Source organism: Mytilus trossulus, chromosome 13 (assembly GCF_036588685.1).
Source record: "Mytilus trossulus isolate FHL-02 chromosome 13, PNRI_Mtr1.1.1.hap1, whole genome shotgun sequence".
NCBI lineage: Eukaryota > Metazoa > Mollusca > Bivalvia > Mytilida > Mytilidae > Mytilus > Mytilus trossulus.
Window position 1 is genome coordinate 3,771,132 of NC_086385.1, and position 15,705 is coordinate 3,786,836.

General features: G+C 34.2%; 1 pseudogene; it reads left to right on the forward strand.

Annotated features, from left to right (window-relative positions):
- Window positions 1-422: 422 nt before the first annotated feature.
- Window positions 423-10,381, forward strand: LOC134695342 (uncharacterized; annotated as a pseudogene).
- Window positions 10,382-15,705: the final 5,324 nt, after the last annotated feature.

Below are 15,705 nucleotides of genomic sequence, written 5' to 3' on the forward strand. Positions count from 1 at the left end.
TATATGAGGTATAGGGGGAGGGTTGAGATCTCACAAACATGTTTAACCCCGCCGCATTTTTGCGCCTGTCCCAAGTCAGGATCCTCTGGCCTTTGTTAGTCTTGTATTATTTTAATTTTAGTTTCTTGTGTACAATTTGGAAATTAGTATGGCGTTCATTATCACTGAACTAGTATATATTTGTTTAGGGGCCAGCTGAAGAACGCCTCCGGGTGCGAGAATTTCTCGCTACATTGAAGACCTGTTGGTGACCTTTTGCTGTTGTTTTTTTTTTTTTTTATTTTGTCGGGTTGTTGTCTCTTTGACTCATTCCCCATTTCCATTCTCAATTTTACATATTCTAGTTTGTTTTAACAAAAAATGAAGATTCTTACATAACTTTTTACCAATCTTTTTTTCAGCACAAAACATTTACCCATACGATGGATGTTGTGAAGCAAGATTTTTTTGCAGTATTATCGGTGCTTGAACACCTCCTACAGACAATCAAGACCCAGCTTCCTAAAATAACAGAGGTTTATCTGCGATCAGACAATGCTGGATGCTATCATTGTGGTCATCTTTGGTTGTCACTACCTGATTTGTCTCAAAGAACAGGTAGGAAAACAATATCTTAATTCATGTTATTCATGTTAGTTTAGCTCACCAGCTGGCTATCTGTTGTCAGTTGTTGTTACTTAAAAAAATCTTACTTGATCATTTTGAACACAATCCTTATTTGGAAATCTAGTTTAAAACATGTGTCTGATGACTTACTGTCAAGCAAGATGGGTGACATGGCTAAAAAATGAATGCAAGTTTTGTCTTTGAGCTTGAAAACTCCTTTAAAATAGAGAAAATTTGGCAGACATAAATGTTGAAATAAAAATCAAATGATTTTTTATCAGAGTTATTGCCTTTATGTAAAATGTCATTTTTTTTCATATTTCCTCCATTCATGTCATTATATTCCATTATTTTACAAAATAATAGATACATAAAATTTGTATTACGAAAAATGAGAAGCACATCAAGACCAACCAATAAACTGAATAATTTTTTTAAAAGAGGGACAAAAGATACAAGAAGGACAGTCAAACTTATTAAAAATAAACTGACAACCCCATAGCTAAAAAAAAAGATAAACAAGACAACAAGTACACAAAATAGAATACGAAAGACTAAGCAACACAAACCCCACTATAAACTGGAAGTACCTGGAAGGGTAAGCAGATCTTAATCCATATATGTAAACACATTAACAATCAGTAAACTAAAACACAACCAGACTGCATTCAATAGGCAGATTATGAATTCATTTTAAGAATTACGTATTGTGGTCAGTTTAAAATTATATGGATTATTTTTTTTTGGTTTTAGGAATAAAAATATTGGGTTATGACTTCAGTGAAGCTCAAAGTGGAAAGAGCTATTGTGATGCCAAAATCGCACATGAGGGGCAAAATTAGAAGTCATGCAGCAGAAGGACATAACATTTCAACAGCTTATGAGGTCAAGAAAGCCATTGAATGTGGAAAGGGAATTCAGGGGGTACAGGCAGCTGTAGTGGATATCAATACAAACAGTCAAAAGATCCAAAAGCACTCATGGAAAGGAGTAAGCTTTCTGAGTAACATAAGGTTTTGTAATGGTGGCATTAGAACTTGGAGAGCGTACAATGTTGGTGAAGGGAATTTTACAACTCAAGAAACAGTGGATGGGTATAGCAAGGTGAAGCAGACAAGCACAGATATCCACGTGGTTAGTGACTTTAGTAACTCAGAGAGTTTAGGTAACATCAAAGAGAAATCTCTTGTACCATCAGTGCTTGAAGATGTAGATAGTGTACATGTTGACAATACAGTTGAAGCCCAAAATGATGAAGACCATACAGTTAATGCCATAAATGATGAAGATGATAATGATAATAATGTTTTTTATTGCCCAGAAGAAGGATGTGGTAAGATTTACAAGTCCTACAATAAGCTTGAAGACCACATATATATTGGAAAACACGATAAAAAACTCATGATGGAGTCATCTTATGATAAAGCAAAAAAACTGTGGGCATCCAAATGTCAGCAAATATCAGACCGTTCAAAAATATCTACTGGCAACACAGGTAATACCAATGTATCTTGTAACAAAGTGCCACTGTTGGGATGGGCTTTGAAAAAAGAGAAAAAGTGTGTCCGATTCTCACAAAAGGTGAAGGACTACTTAACAGAGTTGTTTGTCAAAGGTGAAACAACTGGCAGAAAAGAAAATCCAGCAAATGTTGCAATTGAAATGAGAAATATCAAAGACAATGGGGAAAGAAAATTTTCACCAGAAGAATGGCTTCAACCCAGTCAAATAACATCATTTTTCTCACGCCTTTCTCTATCTGCAGCTCATCCGTCAAAAAATAAGAAATTAGCTATTGATACAGTTGACATTGAAGATGGAAATGATGATGATTTATTGTCAGTATTAAACTTACTGGATAACAATACTATTATAGAAACATTAGATATTTGAATTTAAAACATTTACCTTTGATATGTGTACCATATTTTTGCAGTATACATTGTTAATAAATTGATCTGGGGACACAGTTACCTTCAATTTTCATTTTGTTGTACACCCCTCTTCATAGTTAGTTCCCCTTTATTTCAGTGTAATTTTTGGGTTGTATTTTTTCTTCATCTTTTTTTTTTTAAATTTCATTATTTCTTTGTAGTAAGGTAAGATATATATGACTTAAGATCATGTTAGATATACTGTCTAAAGACTACTTTTTTTTTATATCAGTGGTCAGTTAATTAAGAGTGAAAATTTGTTTTTTTGGGAGCTACATGTATGTGACTTTGTCATTGGGTTTTGGAGAAAATGGGTTGTTAGACTTTTCAGAATATTTTATATGTGTTTGGTAAAAAAAGTCAAACGTTATGCACACCTAATCTTATGATAAATGGTGGAAATGGTTTAAACTTTTATTATTTTACAATAAGCAAATAGGGGGGAAAACTGTGTTCTCCAGACGTATTTACATTTACAATTGAACTATTACAACATGTACATGAGGTCATACAACAACATAAGATTGCTAAAGTTAACAAGTAGTGTTCACTGATGGAGATTTTTTTCCACTAATTTTCATACATGTAGTTCATACCACATCTTCTTCTTAATATAATATGATATCAAAGGCATGATATATTTTAAGACATTTTAGACATGGAACATTTGATTTGCAAAAAGAAAGTTTTGAAATATTGTCATTGCTGTTTTCACTGAAAGATTTTTGTTAGACTGTTTTTTTCAACTTTGATATAAAGTATTTTCTTTCTGTCTTTTAAAATGAACGAATGCTTATTATTGCATAAAGTTGAATGGATTTATGCATGTATTATTTAATATTGCAATACTTTAAGTGGGTAAATCAAATTAGAATACTGTCTGACTTTGGATAAACATGTAAAAAAATATTTAACAAATTTAAGCATAAAAAAAATTGCCCAAAGTCTTAGTTAACATCAGTGTATATTGACAAAAAGAGATTTAAAGCAAAGTTTGTCTCTGAACACTGACGTCTTATGTGGAAGTTATATGCAATAATCATAAATAGTTTCTGAGAAAGTTTTAAGCAATAACCATATATAGTTTTTGAGACACGGCGGGAAACCCCCGACCCTGTTTTAAAAAAAAAAACACCTAAATATCACTAAAATAAAATTTTGAATCAAAACCAAAGGTATACAGATCTTTAGAATAATATAACGAAGAAGTGTGTAAAGATTTAAGCAATAATCATAAATTGTTATAGAGATACGGCACAACATGTAAAAAAAACCTCCTCCTTATTTACAAAATACTCAATCACTCAAAAATGAAATTTTGAATCATAATCAAAAAGTATACAGACCTTAAGATTAATATAACAAAGACATGTGTAAAGTTTGTAGCAATAATCATAAATCGATTTTGAGATATGGTGCGACATGTAAAAAAAAACTCCCCCTTTTTTACAAAATACTCAATAACTCAAAAATGAAATTTTGAATCATCGCCAAAAAGTATACAGATATTTAGATTCATATAACTAAGAAGTGTTTTAAGTTTTAAGCCATAATCAAGAATCTTTTTTTAGATACAGTGCGACATGTGAAAAAAACACACCCCTGTTTTAGTTACAAAGTGCCGTAAATCAAAAAATTTAAATCTAATTTTCACCAAAAAGTATACAGATCATTTGACCATCATAAGAAACAACCATATTAAGTTTCATGAAATTTGGATAAGTTGTTCTCAAGTTACGGTGCAACATGTTTACGCCGGACAGCCGGACAGACAGACAGCCGGACGGATACCAGACATGTGTATACCATAATACGTCCCGTCAAAATTTTGACGGGCGTATAAAAAGGGGTGATTTTCTTGATTTCTGACCAAAATCACAAATGTTTGAGTAGTTTTCATGATACATTAGTAACTGGTTTATATCTATTAAAATAAATTACATTGTAGGAGGAGTTATAGAACTTTATTCATTAAAAGTGACGGTATCACACGTTCATGGTGTTTTTTAATGTGCTGAATGTTTCTTTCATAACAGCTGACAAGACTGATATGGCAATAGAAAGTTCAAATATGTTGGAACGATTTTTAAATGAATAGAAAGCATTGTGTATTGTTTCATAAGCAATATAGAATATACATTGAGAGTCATACAGCTTTTACTTTCAGCAATAGGCTTATAATGTAACGATATATCATTTTAGAGGGCAAGGTCAAGGTCATAATGCCCTTCAGTGAGACATATTTTGCATACAAATCATTTTCTTTAATAAGTGTTTCAGAGATTGACTAATAAGTTTATTACAACAGCTCTTATACTAAATTTAAAGTAAGCAGGAAGTACAGTCAAGTCTATTATTATTCTTAAAATTCCCTATTTCCTTAAACAATTGCTTAATGATTATATGGAGTCGTTAAAGAAAAACGCGGATTTTTTTTTTTTGTAAAAGGTAATACAACATTCATGTTTTATGATTTAAATGCAGTTTTGACTGGATCTGTCTGGTCTTGTTAATTATCAGAACTCAAAAATGCCTTGAATTTGTCGTTTTTTTATAGATTGAAGAGCTATGTCACAAAAATGTCATTTTTTTTTTGTTAATATATTTTTTTATATTGAATTGAAATATGTAATTTATACTTCAATTGTACCTTAATAAGAAATCACCATTAAATGTTCTATCACACATTCTATATTTTGTCTACTTTCAGCCAAAAAATGCCAAAAAATGCTTTTTTTACATTAGATTTGATGATTTCAGTGCTGATTTTAACCACCTCCGTTTCCATAGCAACCAGAAGTATGACCACACATTTGAATGCATTTTAAACTATTTTAGTAATATCCACTAGATACTTGTAATTATAAAGAAAATCAAAGATGGTCATGTGTTGGGTCTTGCCTGATTCTTAGGTGGAACGGTACTTAAGTACACCGCTTTGGTGTATAAAAAATGGTACACAATTATCATTCGTTCGGTCATTGTATTTTATTTGGGTAATTAGCGGAAAATAAATTACCCTTGACCTGTCTCCGAATAACCTCTTACTACCATGCAACACTCATATTAGATTATAACGTCAAATATTTTAAATCGTGATGTACACTTTTATGCAGAAACTTTAGTGGTTTGAGTGATAGCCGACAAATGTGCATCCGTAGTAAATCAATTTTAATCTGAAGCGATCATTTTAAACAATACAAATCTGCTATTCAAGAGCTTGTAGCTCTCACTCAGACATTATAATACGCAACAAATGTATGAGTAGAAAATTGATGAACCATGGTTATGTCTAAAAACGTAATGTCCCTTTAAAAAAAAAATCTAAAAAAGTGCTTACCCTTCCGGAGCACCTGATTTCACTCCCGGTTTTTAGTGGAGTTCGTGTTGTTTCTTATTTATTATTTAAAACTGTTGATGTAAATGTCTTTTGGTTGTACGAGTCTTTGTTTACTCCTTGGTTTTGATTGTTATTGTCTTTCATCGGAATGAATATTCCGTATCAACTTCACAAATAATACATGTTGGACTTGAAGTATAGATCATTAGTACTGACATTGTATCTTAATTACGTGTTATACTGTTCTTGTACGTGTCTTTGTATATAAATAACTTTTACTGTTTAGTCCATTATTTTGTAATATCCTTTTTGCGTGGCTCGGTACTTATGTATCCCGCCATTGTGGTATTGTGCCATGGTTATGTTTGTATTCTTGTCTTTCATTTTTGCTTACGTGCTTGGTGTATATGCCATTTTGTTTTTCTTTTCTGGCATAGTTGTCTGTGTTTATAGTGATGAAAATTATAACACAATGTTGACTGCAGTACCCAATTTTTTGCAATTTTTACCTATTATGTCTGTTAGTTTTGTTCACACATTGTTATCATTATAATTGAATTGCATGTGACTGTCATGCCAGTGCGAGGTTTAGCTAGCTATAAAACTAGTTTTATCCATCATTTTTTACAGAAGGAAATGCCAGTACATCGTTAAGAATATGATAGTTGTTTTTCATTCCTATAATGTTTTTGGGCTTTAATTTTGCAATTCGATCAGGGATTTTCCGATATCAATTTTCCTTGGGGCTAGGTACTTTTTTTACTTTACTTTTAAATTAGGAAAAGACAGACTTGTCAACCTAACCGGTTATTTCGAGCAACCCAGTCCATATTCTTACGATTAAATGCCACATGCTTAGAAAATAAGAATTATCAATTATTTTTTTGGTTGTCAATACCGGGGATCATACAAGATTAATAAAGGCCAGAGGCTCCTGACTTCGGTCATGCGCAAAAAAGCAGCGGGGTTAAATATGTTTTGTGAGAACTCAACCCTCACCGTATACCTCTAGCAAATGTAGTGTAAAGAAACACATAGCAATAAGCACAGTTTAACTCAGTTTAAAAGAGTCCGAGTCCGATGTCAGAATAGGTAACTAAAGAAACTAAGCGAAATGACAATGATACATAAATTAACAAAGGACTACTAGCAGTTACTGACATGCCAGCTACAGACCGCATTTAAATTGATTGAAAAAGTATGTCTTCATTATATGAAAATCAAGTAGAATTCCTCCGGTTACGGGTTTAGTATCATACCATCATAAAATATATGAGAAGAACATAAATCTATTTAAGATAAAGCACAAAACATACCAGCACACAAACACAAAACAATGAACAAAACACCTTGGGCCTGGTGTGACAACATGTAGGGACATTCAGCATTACCGTCGCCTGGTGGGAGGTGTAATACAATTTTGGCAAACTGTGACGTATTACACAACATTGGCTTGTGGTGATTTATAACAACTCTGGCATGATGTGACGTATTACGAAACTTCGGTCTGGTGAATACCATTACTTTGGTAATGTATGGGAAAGTTCGGCCTGGTGTGACGTTGAATACATATTTGGCCTGAAGTATAGTATATTATAAGTATTACTAGATTTATTCACTTGACTAGGTGGGGTTTAAGATGTTCGCTTATTTAAGACCAGTCCATCTATAAATAGGAGTTTTGGAATAAACTCATCAATGCAGTCGTCCCCTATCATACACTCAGATATTTTGTATATGCGTTCGGTGACACTGATAGGTGATTATAATTCAATAAGCATTATAACGGCAATAATCCTTATCACACACATCTTCAAATAGACTGTCCGTATGCAAATTAAAACACAGGCTCCGCCCGATCAGTTGAAACAACATTGTTAATAAACACAATTTAAACGTAGTGATGTATAACAAAACGTTGGTCTACTGAAACGTTTAACCAAACTATAGCCTGATGTGACGTATACCTCCACGTTCACCTGGTGTGACGTACATTTTTGTATGTGTACAACACAACGTATAACACTACTTAAGTGATGTGCAGGAACGTTGGCCTTGTGTGACGATTGACACATGTTTGCCTGTTGTGCCGTATAAGACATTATGGCTGGTTGTGACGTATAACACAACTTTGGCCTAGTGTGACGTACATTGTGCAACACTACATTGGCCGTACCAGTAAGTAATCACGACCCCTTCCCGGGTCAACTTTGATTCGAGATAAGTTTAGAAAGGCTTTATATTGGACAATTTAATACATGCATATGCCACGCTTAAAGAAACAGAATTACAGAAAACATCAATATAAATGTTGACTGTCAATGTTTCGCTTCACTGGTCAGCTGTGTAATTACCCCAGCTACATCCGATGATTCTATTATCTGAATACCTGAAAAATAAATAAAGAAATGACCCAATGTTACTCTAGTAAAAAGATTAAAGCAAACCTGTAAGTCAGAATAAGACTAACAACAAAAACATCAATCTTTATGATTGATTTAATGTTGGTTGCTTAACGTCTAGACGTGGCAAATAGTTTATACATGTTCAGGACGAGAACAAGTTAACAATAAATACATTAGGCAGGTCCTGAAATAATAGAGGTCATCTGGGATGACGATCCTGGAAATTTGGACTGCCACTTAAAAAAGAAGACATTGGATATTGACAGAAATTTTGCCTTGCAACAGGCCCCCTACAAAGAGTTGTTGCAAGGGTTATTAACGTGAAAAGAGCGTGGCACTCTCTTTGCACGAGGAATCGAATTTAACGTCCCCATTTTAAGCGGACGTGGCTGCAAACGTGATATTTCCCGCGCAGACAAATGGACGCCCTACTTTGGCAAACGTTTTACAGCCGGACGGAAGATGACCAAGCAACCATATTTCTATTCCACAGTCATCCTGAGGGGTTCTTTACATATTGGTTATTTTCAACATTATAAAAACTTAATTAAACACAATAAGGTATGGATGAAGTTTCCATTCAGAATAATTTTTTTTGTCATCCGCTTGACCAGAATATTTTTTTCATCAAATTGTGGATCAAAATATGTTTTTATAAAGAAAGACCATAACCCCTCCCCAATTTCAAGTTTTATGGTCGTTCCTTAATGATGGTAGATAAATTTTTGCGAAGCAAGTACAAATTTCGTGTGCTCTTATTGAGACATTGTATATATATATATATATATATATTTACAGATCTTACATTGTTGGATTGATGTTTACACGAGTTGTATATACATTATGTACACAGCCATGTATCAGCCGATGGATAAATCTGTTGTAGAGTTGTCACTGACTCAGACGTACTTATAAATATAATTATTTTCTGTGACTGTATCTTACATTAATGTGTACGATCCTTTACTATAGATAATTTAGCTGATCTGTAAAAATATCATCTCCATGCCTTGTATATTATGTACTGTAATACGACGCTAGATTAAAACTGACGCGGAAAGGTAACACACGGCCAGCGAAAGCTCTTTTATTTGAGAGCCCAGGTGGTCCTGTGGTCTAGCGGGACGGCTGCAGTGCAGGCGATTTGGTGTCACGATATCACAGTAGCATGGGTTCGAATCCCGACGAGGGAAGAACCAAAAATTTGCGAAAGCAAATTTACAGATCTAACATCGTTGGGTTGATGTTTAGAGTTGTATATATATATATATATACATAATATATATACATACATATATGCATATATATATATATACAATTTGGCTTTTTTTGGGGGCGGGGGGATATATCATGAAACAGTTTTTTTTTGCATTTCGGGATCTAGACAGTGGCATGTCCTCTGCCTGACTGATCACCAGACAGAGAACAGGTCAATGTCTGGTTCCAGTTTGCAATTAACCTACACTACCATGGTTAGGGCCTCCGTGGGATATTGCGTATACACGATTCTCACGGGACCACTTGCTGGGGCAACTGATCAAAACTTAAGTCGTATATTTCAAAAGCAAAATAAGTAACATCTGATAAAAAACAACAAATGAGCGACACACTAGGTTCTGGTAAAACTCACATCAAAAGTAAAAAAAACAAAACAAATTCAAACATTAAGTAGATTCTTTTTTTTTTTATTTAAAAAAAGAACAACATTAGGAACATATAGGGCGCAATTTCCAGTAGGGAAGCCTTCCTTAAAAAACCCACAGAAGAAGAAGATTCCTTCATAACAAACAATTTCGCTTCAACAGTGGTTAAAGTCCGGTAGTATTAAGGTGAAAGCTCCTGCCACACCAGGCTTGCCCGATCCATTTCAATGCAGTACACAACGTGATGTTCTTGTAACCCAAGCAGCCAAAGACGGTATTGACACGATGAAGTCTGCTACTAGCCTTCCAACTACTCCAACCAGAAAACACAAACGGGGAGACTACAACTATTATGATGACGAAACACTTGCTAAAATTGCCAGATACTCAGTCGAGAATGGCGTTGCTAGAGCCGCACGCAAGTTTTCAAGTGAAGCCCAGGTGGTCGTGTGATCTAGCGGGACGGCTACAGTGCAGGCGATTTGGTTTCACGATATATCAGAAGCATGGGTTCGAACCCCGGCGAGGAAAGAACAAAAAATTTGGGAAAGCAAATTTACATATCTAACATTGTTGGGTTGATTTTTAGACGAGTTGTATATATTTATGTATACAAACAAGTCTAAATTGAAAACTACGTTCAAACCTATGATTGCGTTGGATAAAAACCGCAATTTTTATACCTGTGCATGTAAAACAAATTTCGTCGTAGGAGGGTCTTAATACAGCACAAACAACATTTTCCAAAAGACCAAAAAATTGAAAAAGTATATTTAAATATTGACTGTTGTACCCCTATTTTTGACATTTTTACTTTTTGAGTATGTTTGTTTTGTTCATGCATCGTTGACAATGTAATGGAATTTGATGCGACTGTCATACAAGTGAGAGGTTTAGCTAGCTATAAAACCAGGTTCAATCCACCATTTTCTACATTAGAAAATGCCTGTACCAAGTCAGGAATATGACAGTTGTTATCCATTCGTTTGATGTGTTTGGACTTTTGATTTTGCCTTTTGATTTTTGATTTTCCTTTTTGAATTTTCCTCGGAGTTCAGTATTTTTGTGTTTTTACTTTTTAAACAAAACACATTTGACTAACAGGTCGAACAACTGATGTTCTTTAACCCTGCTGGCTGCCATTAGTGATTGCCAAATAAAATTGATCACAAGATGTAACAAAATGGATCTTAATACAAATCTTATACTAAACAGAAAACAATAAACTTGTGGCCAAGATGTTATGCCACAAACATAAGGTGTCAATATTTTTTTTGAACACCAGATCCAGGATTCGAACCCATGCTACTGTGATATCGTGACACCAAATCGCCTGCACTGCAGCCGTCCCACTAGACCACACGACAACCTGGACTCTCTTAAAAGAGCTTTCGCTGGCCGTTTGTTACCTTTCCTCGTCAGTTTTAATCTAGCGGCGTACTACAGTACATGATATATAAGGCATGAAGATGTTATTGTTACAGATCAGCTAAATTATCTATAGTAAAGGATCCTACAAATTAATGTAATATACAGTCACAGAAAATAATTATATTTATAAGTACGTCTGAGTCAGTGACAACTCTACAACAGATGTATCCATCGGATCGCCATCAATGATGGTGATACATGGCTGTGTACATAATGTATATACAACTCGTCTAAACATCAACCCAACAATGTTAGATCTGTAAATTTGCTTTCGCAAATTTTTGGTTCTTCCCTCGCCGGGATTCGAACCCATGCTACTGTGATATCGTGATACCAAATCGCCTGCACTGCAGCCGTCCCGCTAGACCACACGACCACCTTGGCTCTCTAAAAAGAGCTTTCGCTGGCCGTGTGTTACCTTTCCTCGTCAGTTTTAATCTAGCGGCGTACTACAGTACATGATATATAAGGCATGAAGATGTTATTGTTACAGATATATATATATATATAGTGTGTGGTCACTTGCTTACAGTGCTAGTTACTTGAATAAATAATGTTTGGCCATGTTTGAAGAGTGCATCATCGATTTCAAAATAAGGGCGGCTGTAAGAATGCCATTGAGAGCCGTGGTGTAGTGGTTAGTGCATCGGACTTCTTAAACAAAGGTTCATGGTTCGATTCCCGTTCCGGGATGAAAATTTCAGTGACTGAATTTTCAGCTCTCCCTTGACACCATTTGCGAGTATGGTCTTGAGAAAACGATGATAGTCCGTCGGAAGGGGACGATAAATTGCTGACCCGTGTGAAGAGAGAGAGCCATAGATTTTGAAAAAAGAGTAGGCTAATGCCACTACAAGGCAGCACTCACATCCGCAAATTGGAAAGGGATTAATATAAGTTGTAAAACTTGTTTCCCAATCCACTATAAATAAATGTGTTTAAACTAACGGCATTGCAGACATAAGGAAAAAGATGCACAAAATAAATTATTGATATAAGATGGACTGGAAAAGTTAACAGAATACATGGAATAGAAAATAATCGACGAAAATTAAAAACTGAATAACGAGGTGCTAAAATGTAAAGAATAAAAAAAAATGAATGTAGTTGTTTTTTGTGATCTTTTGCACTTTCTAATATGTTTGGTAATACCTGTTTTCCTTTCTCTGTGTTAATTAATTCAGATATTAGTCATATCACAGTCTCTTGTGTTTGTTAGTGAGTCGTCTTCGCCAAAATGCTTTAATAACATTATACAATAATGATACAGAAAGACCAAGAATGTGTCCCCAGTACACGAATGCTCCGTCCGCACTGTCATTTTCTATGTTCAGTGGACTGCGAAAATGGGAGAACATTAGAAAGATCATATCATAGGAAACATGTGTACTAAGTTTCAAGTTGATTGGACTTCAACATCTTCAAAAACTACCTCGACCAAAAACTTTAACCAAATTTTTTACCTGAAGCGGGACAGACGGACGAACGGAAGGACGGAATGACGAATGGACGCACTGACCAGAAAACATAATGCCCATAAATGGGGCATAAAAATCAAATCGATTCGTTAAGAATATCATCCTATCGCTTAACCATACAAATTGAAAAAAAACACAAAAAGTACAACATGTACAACGCACTGTGATAATTTCTATAGGAATTTATTGCCTTAGCTGTATTTGGGAAAACTTTTGGTCCTAAATGCTCTTCAACTTTGTACTTCTTGTTTTGCATTTTGGGAGTTGAGCGTCACTGATGAGTCTTTTGTAGACGAAACACGCGCGTCTGGCGCAAATACAAAATTTCAATCCTGGTATATGTGATGAGTTGATGTGTTCCTCGGTTTTTGTTTGTAACCCGGATTTGTTTTCTCTCAATTGATTTATGACTTTCGAACAGCGGTATACTACTGTTGCCTTTATTTATCCGATAAGGAACATGCAATGGTATTGTAGAAACGGTGCATTCACAAGAAGATATGTATATATTCAGCACATAAAACATTTATAAAATCTGGGTTAGCATTTTATGTTACCTTTAACTTTCATATCAGCTACCGCAGAATCTCCTGTTGCCTTGGTAACTGGTCTTGTCGCATCTAAAACAACGTATGTTTCATATCCTGCAGATGGCAGAAAACATAGATATGAGAATAAACTACTAAATTACATAACAGTTTACAACTAAAGGGCGCAGTATGGACTTCAACTATGATAAAAAAAAAAATAAAAAAAAATACTGCATAGTACAGATATTAAAGATCCCGAAAAGACAAATGTAAAACATTTCAAACGAAATAAACAAATGTACGGTAAAAGAGGGACGAAAGATACTAGAGGGACAGTCAATCTAATAAATCGAAAATAAACTGACAACGTCATGGCTAAAACTGAAAAAGACAAACAGACAAACAATAGTACACATGATACAACATAGAAAACTAAAGAATAAACAACACGAACCCCACCAAAAACTAGGGGTGATCTCAAGTGCTCCTAAATAGTTAAAAGATTCACAGTGACACATTCAAAACATCTCTATTAACGAGCTTACATTTAAATATGCCACGATTTTTTAAAATGTGCATTGATTTGCAACAGTTTTGCTAACATTTCAGAAACTATGAACATTTCATTTTATTCTCCCCCTTCCCCTCAACGGTACAATAATTAGAAGTGAAAATCACACACACCCAGTTTTTTAGCATCCATTGCTGTATAGTAAACACAGTAATCACGTGCCAGTCCTGTTATGATTAAAGCGTCTATACCAACTTCCTGGAGCTTATCGTGCAATTCTGTATGATGGAAACCGCCATTGTCGTAAAACGCAGAATAAGAATCTACCTAAATAAAACACAACAAAATCAAATACTTTTTTAATGTAGAATTTTTTTTTTATATTTCTTATAATTCATTTTATTTCTTTTTAAATGTTATTGTTGTGTTCATGTCTAACCATAAACACATGTAATAGTCATAAATATAAAAAGTAAAACAAATTTCTGTGTTCTTTGTCTCCTCACTATATTAAAAACTGATGTTTAAAGTGACCTGATTATATGAAGGTGTACCACCACTAATTCGGGCCCGGCCAGAAAGCACATACCAGAAAATAGTACACATTTAACACAAAATAGTTCTTATGCATGAGTGTAACTTTCAAAACATGTAGAATATTTAGGTATTTTTGGTATAAAATGAAAGCTGAAGGACTGGTGATCATTGTAGAACACTTTTTGAATTTTAATTTTTGAATATTAAAATAACTGCATCAAGTTTTAAAAAGAGGGTACATTTTGACTGTTTGTAAAATCTGAAGTACCTGTGTTGGTACATAGAAAGCAATGGGGCCTTGAATTTGTAGTGTACTTCCTATTACAGAGAATCATCAGAAATTCAATTTTTAGAAGATGTACCTATTCCATTGAAAATTAGTCAAAGAGGTAGAGCTAATTTGCCGGAAATTTGTTTCATTCGATAAGATAGGTAAATCATGTTTTGAATAGACCGATAGATGCTAATTATAGTTTCATGAAAATACGTCACATCATCTATGTTCATACCTTGAACAGGTATTCCTACAAAAACAAGGCCAAGACTATTGATTTTTTTAATATTGATTTTATTGTATTATTAACATCATTTATGCAAGGTGCCATAACACGTAACTTGTCAAGGAGCCAAATAATGTCGAACAAATTCAAATCGTGATTTTCTCATTCTGAATGTATATGTATATATATATATATATGTATGTGTTCTGGACTTTTAATGTTTTATCGTCTATAAGATAAGATAAGATAATACATGTATATATTTTTACCCGAGAACATCTTACATCAGTTGGTCATAGATCACCCTGTGTTACTTACACATGTTATATTGCCTTTTCTGTCATTTTAACAAATCGTTTCTTCGTTGTGATACATGCAAAAAGTAAAATCACAAAAATACTGAACTTAGAGGAAGATCAATTGGGAAAGTCCATAATCACATGGCAACAGCTTCTTGATGTTTTACCTACAATCACGATTTGTAGTGTAATTGATTTGTTCTGTTGTGTTGTTTTATTTTCGGATGACTTAGGTACCGGTGTAGGGACGGTGGTAACAATTTCAGTACTAGTACCTTTACAGTTTGTGAATTGGCGACAAAATTGTTGTTGACTGCATTTGTTACATATAATACCATGTTCAAAAAAGGTTTCGAAAAATTGTTTGTGTTGTTTTGAAACTTGTCTACAATTGCCTGATTTTAAGTTATGTGTATATTACACTCGCAACATGTAGGCTTCATTGCTATAGAATTAATTCTCGTGTTATTGGTTATGTACAGGCACCTACA